This window comes from Pinus tabuliformis, chromosome X (assembly GCF_031772625.1).
Source record: "Pinus tabuliformis cultivar Carrire ecotype Pingquan chromosome X, CPIR1, whole genome shotgun sequence".
Lineage (NCBI taxonomy): Eukaryota > Viridiplantae > Streptophyta > Pinopsida > Pinales > Pinaceae > Pinus > Pinus tabuliformis.
In genome coordinates this window covers 129,790,466-129,800,154 of record NC_142308.1, presented here as the reverse complement: position 1 = coordinate 129,800,154, position 9,689 = coordinate 129,790,466, and positions in this window count along the sequence as shown.

Here is a 9,689-nt window from a genome sequence, read left to right as displayed (position 1 = left end):
ATATATATATACATATACATATACATATACATATACATATATAGCACAAACCTTCAGGTTTCTCCATCATTCTGATGTTGCTTAGATCATCATCACATTATCCAAATCCATATTCATTGAAAAGTTTCTTTTTTAACTTCTACATCAACACCAAACTTATCCTTATCATTTCTTCCAAAAACATCCAAGTCTTGTTCACAACTTTGAAAACAACCATCTTGTAGTGCTCTAGCCATTCTCTGATCTTTATTATTTCTTGTATTTGACACAGTATGCCCTCCCTCTCAACTAGGGTGATATACACTTTCTTTCATCAAACTTCTTCTTAACTAAGACTAATAGAAATATCTTTCTTTCAATCACATAACTTATTTCTTTTATATCATTATATTATTAGAGAACCTTTGAATTATGAAGACATCATTTTTCCTTTATCTAGTATCAAGGTCATATTTCAATGTTTGCAGCTCCCTCTTTCCATCATGATCAGCATCATCATCATCAAGTATGAGGTAGATCAGCATCTTCAGTATCTTGAACACTAGGTACTTGCAAATTTTAACAACAAATAAATCCAAACACAAATAGATGTATAGAAGAATGAAGTCAAATTTTACAATGGGATCATCTATTATAATTAAAACAAGAAATCAAACTTTAGACATCCAAAACCTAAACCTATGTAAGTTTGCAATCAACAAGGATTGCATCTTTCATACCCCAACAATTTTGCGAGAGTTTTGTCACAGACCCTAGATTTCATCAAATGTAAACCTTAGAAATTATCAAGTTAGTATTCCAATTATATTTTACATCTAGGGTTTTATCATCACACTCTAGGATCCTATATCAATTTCTACTAGGGTTTTGTCGTAAACCCTAGATCAAAGATCTAAATTCAGACATAAAACAACTCGACCAAGTTATGGATTTTAAATTGTACATAAGAACATACACCTAGGGTTTATTCCTAAGATCTCACATTAACTATTAGAATGGTTTTTGCCATAAACCCTGATTCACCAAGCCTTAAAAATCTAGGGTTTTATTATGTAACCTCTACATCAACAACAAACCCTTAAAGGTTACGGTTTTATAGCATCAACAAGCCCTAAACATCAAAATAGTAATACATGAGAGAGTTAGCAATACAAAGCATATTTCAAAATGATCATACCTTTTAATGAAGAAGATTAGCTACAAATCTTGTACTTTCATACATACCTAGAGTTGCTACTTTTACAAACCTTGGAGAGTTTCCATTTTGGGAAACAAGCTTACTTTCATGATACAAATGTTTTGGTGGCTTGGGTGCAGGTGTAATGGAAAATTGTTCAAATCCAGTAACAATTTCTAAAAGTTCAAGTGGAACTTTGTTAGGCCCCTACACTAGTAGTATAGGCCCCTATACTACTATTGTAACCCCTTATTTTTATTAGTACAACCCACTTATTATATTGATGTACCCATGTAGTGCCCATATTTTTACTAAATTGCCCCATAGAAGCACACTATTGTTATTATTGTGCCCTTACATTATTATTGTTATGTCGACTTTGATTATGTTATGACCCCTTAGACTCCTATATATATAAAGGAGGTCTTTTCATTTGTATCATCCAAGAATTGTTCATTTATGTAATGTAAAGGAGGTTGCCCCATCGAAGAGGCTGAATTCTAAGGCATTGATCTATCTTTTCTATCTTTTTGTGAGCTGGTTTCATAATATTTGGTATCAGAGCTTTGGATTCTAGGGTTTCACTGCTCCAAAAAGGTCATCGTGGAATTTTCACTATAACCTTTTTTCTGTGACGTTTCAGAAGCAAAAACAAAAAAACCCATTTGAGAAGAAATCGCGCTAAACCTTGGATCCAAATTTGAGAGATTTTTGCGCTATATTTGCTGAGATATGATCTAAGGAAGTTGGTATTTTTGCAGACTCCTGAATTACATTCCAAACAGGTGACTTGGGGAAAATCGTCATAACTTTCTCTCTGAGCATCGAATTGAAATTTCGTCTGAAGGTACAGAAAGAGGACAAACTGTAGTTTCTTTTTTATCTTTTTTCAGATCCAAAGGTTGAAACAGTGACACGTGGCACTTCATACAATTTTGCTCTTCTGAAAAGGTATATAATCAGGTCATCTTGGGAGATTGTGCATAACGCTTTCTTGGAGAATCCAATTTGGATTAGACTAGTGGCATTGGAAAGAGGACACAGAGGGCTACTACAAATCACAATTTCAGAACTTAAAGATCTAAAAGTACATAGTTACAGTCCTTTCAAGATCAAGCTCCTAAAATCAAGAAAAAGCAAGATGAGGAAGTTTGATGGCAAGGATCTGGTAAATTGGATACTTCAGATGGAGCAATATTTTAATCTACATGGTGTACCACTATTACAAAAGGTATGTATTGCATCTTCATATTTAGAACTAGATCAATTTTTATGGTATGAAGGGCTTTGTTCTCGTAAAAAACTTGTTACGTGGTCAATTTTCACGGAGGAAATGATAGCACAGTATGAGGATACACAGAGCAACACCTTCTTTAGAGCAACACCACAACAATTGGAAAGAGTAAAAGGGATTTGTGACATAGTGGAAAGCAAAATTATGGAAACCAGGAAGCATACCCCTCACAACTATAAAGATGGAAGTGTTGTTTCTCCTAGCCTTCCACAACCTACAAGGCTTACACCACAACAATTGGAAGAAAAAAGAGAAAAAGGGCTTTGTTACAATTGTGATAGAAAATGCACTAAAGGTCATAAGTGTGCTGAGAAGAAATTATTTTACATAGAATATGAAGAGGAGGAAGAAAAGGATCAAGAAACATCAAAAGAAGAAGATATACGCCAGGACCCCATCCTAGAGAAAGAAGAAATGAATCAGACCATATCTTGTAAAGCATTAGCAAGAATTACCACTCCTCAAACTCTCAAGATAGAAGGACATATCAAGAAGAAAAAGGTGCAAGAAGTGAAAGATCACATCGAGAAAGAAGAAATGAATCCAACCATATCTTGTAATTCATTGGTCGAAATTACCACTCCTCAAACTATCAAGATAAAAGGACATATCAAGGAGAAAAATGTTCAAGAAGTGAATGATCACATCAAGCATCAAGAAATGAATCCGACCATATCTTGTAAAAGATTGGAAGAAATTACCACTCCTCAAACTCTAGAGATAGAAGGACATATCAAGAAGAAAAAGGTTCAAGCAGTGAAAGATCACATCGAGCATCAACAACAAGTTCTCCAAATTTTAAAGGATAATGCCACTTCGGTGCAAAATCAAATGAAACAACAGGTAGATCAACATCGTAGTGAAAAATGTTTTGATGTAGGTGATTGGGTATTTTTACTGCTACATCTCAAGCAAGCTATTTATGAGAAGGAAATGTTGGCAATACTACATGCACTTAAAAAATGGCGACCTTACCGAATGGGAAGACTCTTCAAGGATGAGGATGTGGAAGCATTGTTTTGTGCTATTTCTATTATCCAACCGGATTGGATAAATGAAGCAAGGGATGAGTGGAAGAAGGACGAAGAAGTATGGCCACTTATTCAAAAGTTGTAAAAGATCCCAATTCAAACAATACTACTAGAAATTGAAGAGGAAGGAAAATCATATTGGAACCTGGAGCAGTCACAGAAACAAGAACCCGACAGCTGCGAAATCGATCAATTTCAGAGTATCTCATCAAGTGGAAAAACTTACCCGCTAAATATTCCACATGGCAGGACAAGAATTTTATACAGAAGCATCAAGAACTACTCAAGCGTTGAGGACAACGCTTTTTGAAGGAGAGGGGCATGTTAGGCCCCTATACTACTAGTGTAGCCCCTTATTGTTATTAGCACAACCCACTTATTATATTGGTGTACCCATGTAGTGCCCATATTGTTACTATTGTGCCCCATAGAAGCCCACTATTGTTATTATTGTGCCCTTACATTATTATTGTTATGTCAGCTTTGATTATGTTATGACCCCTTAGACTCCTATATATAGAAAGGAGGTCTTTTCATTTGTATCATCCAAGAATTGTTCATTTATGTAATGTAAAGGAGGTTGCCCCCTCGAAGAGGCTAAATTCTAAGGCGTTGATCTATATTTTCTATCTTTTTGTGAGCTGGTTTCATAACAAACTTCTTCTTGGTTTTCCTTTGGAGTATCAGTCATCTACCTCCAAACTTGGATATTCTGCTAAATTAGCAGAACTGTTTTTATTTTAATCGAAATATGATAACCTTTTAATTTCCACGCAATTAAAAAGGAGTTTAAGTTTTGGTTAATTCCTTATCTTGTCCACCTTTCCCACAAATATTATCGTGCTAACTCTCCACCGTTGATCTTACCTTTCAATCCGACAGTTATTACTTTCCCCAATCAACAAAACTACTCGGTGATCCTCGACCATTTATCAAAGCACATTTGATCCAATGGTTACAGCATTATCAGGCGAGAACCTTGTGAAATGTTTACCCACCCGATAAAGTGGTTTTCTCTCTCCAACGAGTGCTACATGTCGATCGATTAATGGAATCGCTTAGAAATTCTGAAGACAACTTACCACTTTTTCTCCACCTGACAACTAGCTACGTTGAATAAACTGCTTTTCCTCCTCAACTAATGCATGATCTTATTAGCGCGTGATGACTGTTTGAACTATTAGATCTATAGGTCGGACGGTTCTGGACTCTTTTCGTTAACACGATTTTGTCATGTTTTTATGTTCTATGTTCTATCAAACTTGACACTTCCACTACATTTGACTTGTCTCACACTTGTTCTCCAGTGTTTTTAGAACATAACCTATTATTTCAAAATGTGAAAATGCAAGATTTATCATATAATACAGACTTGACACATTCTAATTCAAAATCCAAATTGGAAATCAATAGAACTCAGAGATATTTCAGATGGATGCAACACCTCCAAGATTGACCAATTATACGCAAAAATACACAGAGATACAATTTCTATAACTTATTCTTATATGGCCAAGTCAAGCCAAATCAGTCAAAATCCCTTTACAATCATTTAGAACCTACATAAATACCATTTCATTCTAACAATCAGATCCTTAATACATGGATCAAATCTGTCTAATCTTAGACAATACCTAATTTGGTTGATATTCTCCTCGAGAATCTCAACTGAATCTAAATAGCTTGAATTAATTATAAAATCACTCAATCCCTAAATCCTAGCTCAAATACTCTCTAGAAAACTTTGTAAATTGACAGCTAAAGGATCCCACTCATTTTCTTATAATTTTTTTTTGTATTTTGGAATAAATTCAAAGCCTTTTGTCTTCAAGCCTCATTCTCCTGCATTAGACTCTTGAAGACAAAATTCTTCATGGGCTCCTGTCCATGAGCTCTTCTACATAACTGCCCAACTTCTGTAACATGGCATCTCTCATCCAAGTGGCTTCAGTAATTGATTGATCATTCCATTTGACCAAATACTAGAAATACTCTTGTCCTCTTGTCTTCTTCAATAATTTCTTGTCCAAAATCCTTTATGGCTTTAATTCTTTTGCTATAGGTAACTATTTTAACCAATAAATCTCTTGTTCTTCTTGGTCCTCTGTTGTGTCATCTGCATTTTCACTTTCATACCTATACAAATCAGCAACATTGAAAATTGGAGATATTCAAGTATCAGGGGGTAATTCAATTTCATATGCATTTGTAGAACATTTCCTCAAGACTTTGCATAGTCCAATTTTCTTGAATTTTAAGTTGTTATACTCCCTTTTTGGAAATCTTTCTTTCCTAGGGTGTGCTAAAACCAAATATCCAACTTCAAAATTAACTTCTCTTTTCTTCATATCTTCTCTGCTCTTGTATTTTATGTTGTTGCCTTGTAATTGTTGTTTTACTTGTTCATGTATTGCTTGAGCTTTTGTAGCAAAATCTTCTCCTTTAGCATTTCTCATTTCAACTTTTCCCAAGTCTCTCAATTCAGACACTCCCCTTGGGTGCATTCCATAAACTATACGGAATGGACTCTACCTTGTACTCCTATTAGGAGAATCATTATAAGCATATTATGCCTATGCCAATACTTGATCTCACTGTTTTGGATGTTCACCTGCAATACTTCTCAGAAGATCACCCAAGCTTCTATTTACAACTTCAGTCTGTCCATCGGTCTGAGGATGATAAGCAGAGCTGAAACTCAATTTAGTTCCAAGCTTCTTCCACAATGTCCTCTAGAAATTTCCAACAAATCTGGCGTCTCTGTCTGAAACAATGCTCTTAGGTAACCCATGTAATCTTACAATCTCCTTAAAAGCTAGATTAGCAATGTGAGTAGCATCACTGGTTTTAGAAAATGGAATAAAATGTGCCATTTTTTAAAATCTGTCAACTACTACATAAATTGAATCATGTCCCCTTTGAATTGTTGGTAAACCCAAAACAAAGTCCATACTTACCATATCCCGAGGCCTATCTAGAATAGGTAATGGAACATGCAAACCTGTGTTTTCACTCCTTCCCTTTGTACACTGATAGATTTTACAATTTTCCACATACTTTTCCACTTCAACTCTCATCTTTGGCCAAAAGTAAAACCTGTTCAACTTCCCATAAGTCTTGTCTACACCAAAATGTCCTCTAAGTCCACCACTATGTTTCTCCTTAATCAAATTTGTTCTCATAGAACAATTTGGTATGCATAGTTGATTTCTTTTAAGCAAGAGTCCCGCTTGCAGGAAATAATCCAGCCACTTGCTTCTGTCTAAAAAAATAGGATTTCTACAAGCTTCAAATGCCTCTTTCAAATCTAGATCTTTCTCATATTACTCTTTAAGAAAAATAAAACCCAACACTTGAGTTTGACTTTCTTGAACTAAAATGCTTTTTCTACTTAAGGCATCTGCTACTTTGTTTTATTGACCAGTTATATGTTTCAACACAAAATTAAAATGTTGAAGGTATTCTACCCATTTTGCATGCTTTTGGTTAAGCTTTTATTGTTGCATAATGTACTGTAATGCATGGTTATCTGAATATAGTATGAACTCCTTGCACATTAAGTTGTCTCTCCATTTTTTAGAGATTGCACCTGCATAAAACTCCTTGTCATAAGAAGAATATTTCTTGTTTGACTCATTCAGCTTTTCACTAAAATAAGTTACAGGCCTGTCCTCTTAACCCAAAACAGCTCCAATGGATTCTCCACTAGCATCACACTTCACTTGAAAAGGTTTATTAAAATCAGGCAAAATCAAAATAGGTTTTTCAGTAATCATTCTCTTCAATAGCTGCATGTTCTTTTCTGCTTCAGCAGTCCATTTAAATGGTTGGCTGTCCTTCTTTATTGTGTCAATAAGTGAAGCATTAATCATACTAAAATTCCATATGAATTTGCTATGAAAACTAGCAAGACCATGGAAACTTCTTACCTCAAAGACACTTCTTGGTGAAGGCTGCTCTATGATTTCTTTTATCTTATCTTGATCCATCTTTAGTCCCTCAGTAGAAATAACAAAAACCAAATATACCAACTCCTCCTACATGAATGAACATTTCTTTAAATTTAATAGTAACTTCTCTCGTTGTAGTTTTTGTAAGACATAATTCAGATGTCTCATATGATCCTCCTTAGATCTGCTATAAACTAATATATCATCCAGATATGCTATTACAAATTTGGCAATAAATTCTCTCAAAACATCATTCATGAGCCTCATAAATGTACTAGGGGCATTCGACAATCCAAAAGGCATTACCATCCATTCATACAATCCTTCATTAGTTTTAAAAGTAGTTTTCCACTCATCTCCCTCTCTAATTCTGATTTGATGATAACCACTTTTTAATTCTAACTTTGTAAAATATCTAGCTCCACTAAAACAATCCATCAAATCTTCAATTCTAGGTAAAGGAAATCTATACCTGATTGTTATCTTATTGATTTCTCTTTAATCAGTGCACATTCTCCAGCCTCCATCTTTGTTTGGGATAAAAACTGTTGGCACTGCACAAGGACTTAAACTCTCTCTAATCAGTGCCTTGTCTAACAATTCCTGAACATGTTTCCTAATCTCTTCATTCTCTGTGGGTGCCATCCTGTAAGCTGCTTTAGTAGGTATATTTTCTCCTGGAATCAAATCTATGTCATGACTGATTTTTCTAATGGGTGGTAACTCATCAGGCAAATCATCTACAATGATATCACAATAACTATCCAACATCTCTTGAATTTCCATTGGTAAATCAGAAACTTTTGTGGAAGTAATTATTACCTTGGGTTTGCAAACCAATGAAAAACTTACCTCATCTTCTTCCATATATTGTAAGTACTCCTTTCCACTTAGCAAAAGGGTCTTTGGATCAAGTTTCTTTGATGTATCCTCTTCTTCTATTGGCAACAATGTATGATTGATACCATATTTTTTGAATTTGTATGTGTTATTCTTTCCATCATGCATAGCTCCTCTGTCATACTACCAAGGTCTACACAACAATATGCAACATACATCCATAGGCATCACATCGCATAGAATTTTTTCTTTGTATTTTCCCAACTGCAACTGCACTTCACATTATTCATTCACCACCAACTGATATCCCTTTTGAAGCCATGACACCTTGTCAGGTGTTGGATGTTTCTTTGTTTTCAACATCAACTTCTCCACCACTTCTAAGGAGACCAAATTATCTGTACTACCACTGTCTATTATCATCTAAAAACACTTCCCTTGAACCTTACACACAGTCCTGAACATGGTTTTTCTCTGTGTTGGTTCAACATTTTCCTTATCTGGTTTTAACAAATAAAAATTGACTACCAAAGATTCCATTTTCTCTAGTACATTCTCTTCGTCTATTACCTTTGTTGCTTCCTCTTGAGTTTTTGCGACAATTGCATTCCTCTAATTCATTCCTATATTTTCTGGGCACTCATAAGCTCTGTGTCCCAGCTTGTTACATCTGTAACATCTGATTTCTCTTCCTCTACCTCTGCCTCTTCTTCCTCTCGAAAAACTCCCTCTGCCACTTGCATCACCTCCTATGGTTGCATGCTTACTTGAGCTACTATTAGCTCCATCTCTAGGTGTTGTATACATTCCTCTACCACCTTGACTTCCCCTTCCTTGGAAGGTACCTCTATTTCTGACAAACTACTTCCTTATGAGCTTTTCTTCAGCCTACAATACCATCTCATAAGCCTCTTCTACTATTTCAGGAGACAATACACTTATCTCATCTTGGATCTCCATTCTAATACCATTCACATATCTTGCAATCTTCTCATCTGTATCTTGGATTTGTCTTACTCTTATACTCACTTTATAGAATTCATCTATGTATTCCTTCACTGTCATAAACCTCTGTCTAAGATTCTACATCTATTTAAATAATGTTTGCTGATAGTCACTTGGAAAAAACTTACTTTTCAATTTTGCCACCATCTTGTTCCAATTCTTAATTGGTTGTTTGCCAAGTCTCCTTCTTTCTTCCGCACTCCATCCCACCAAAGTGCTACATGTCACATTAGTTTTTTGATAGAAAATTTCACCTTCTTTCCTTCTTCTATTTCTTCATAATCGAATAATTTCTCCATGTCATTTATACAGTCTACCAATTCCTTAGGACTTAAGCTTCCTATGTAGACTGAAACTTCAAGTCTATGCTTGGATATGGATCTCAATACTGA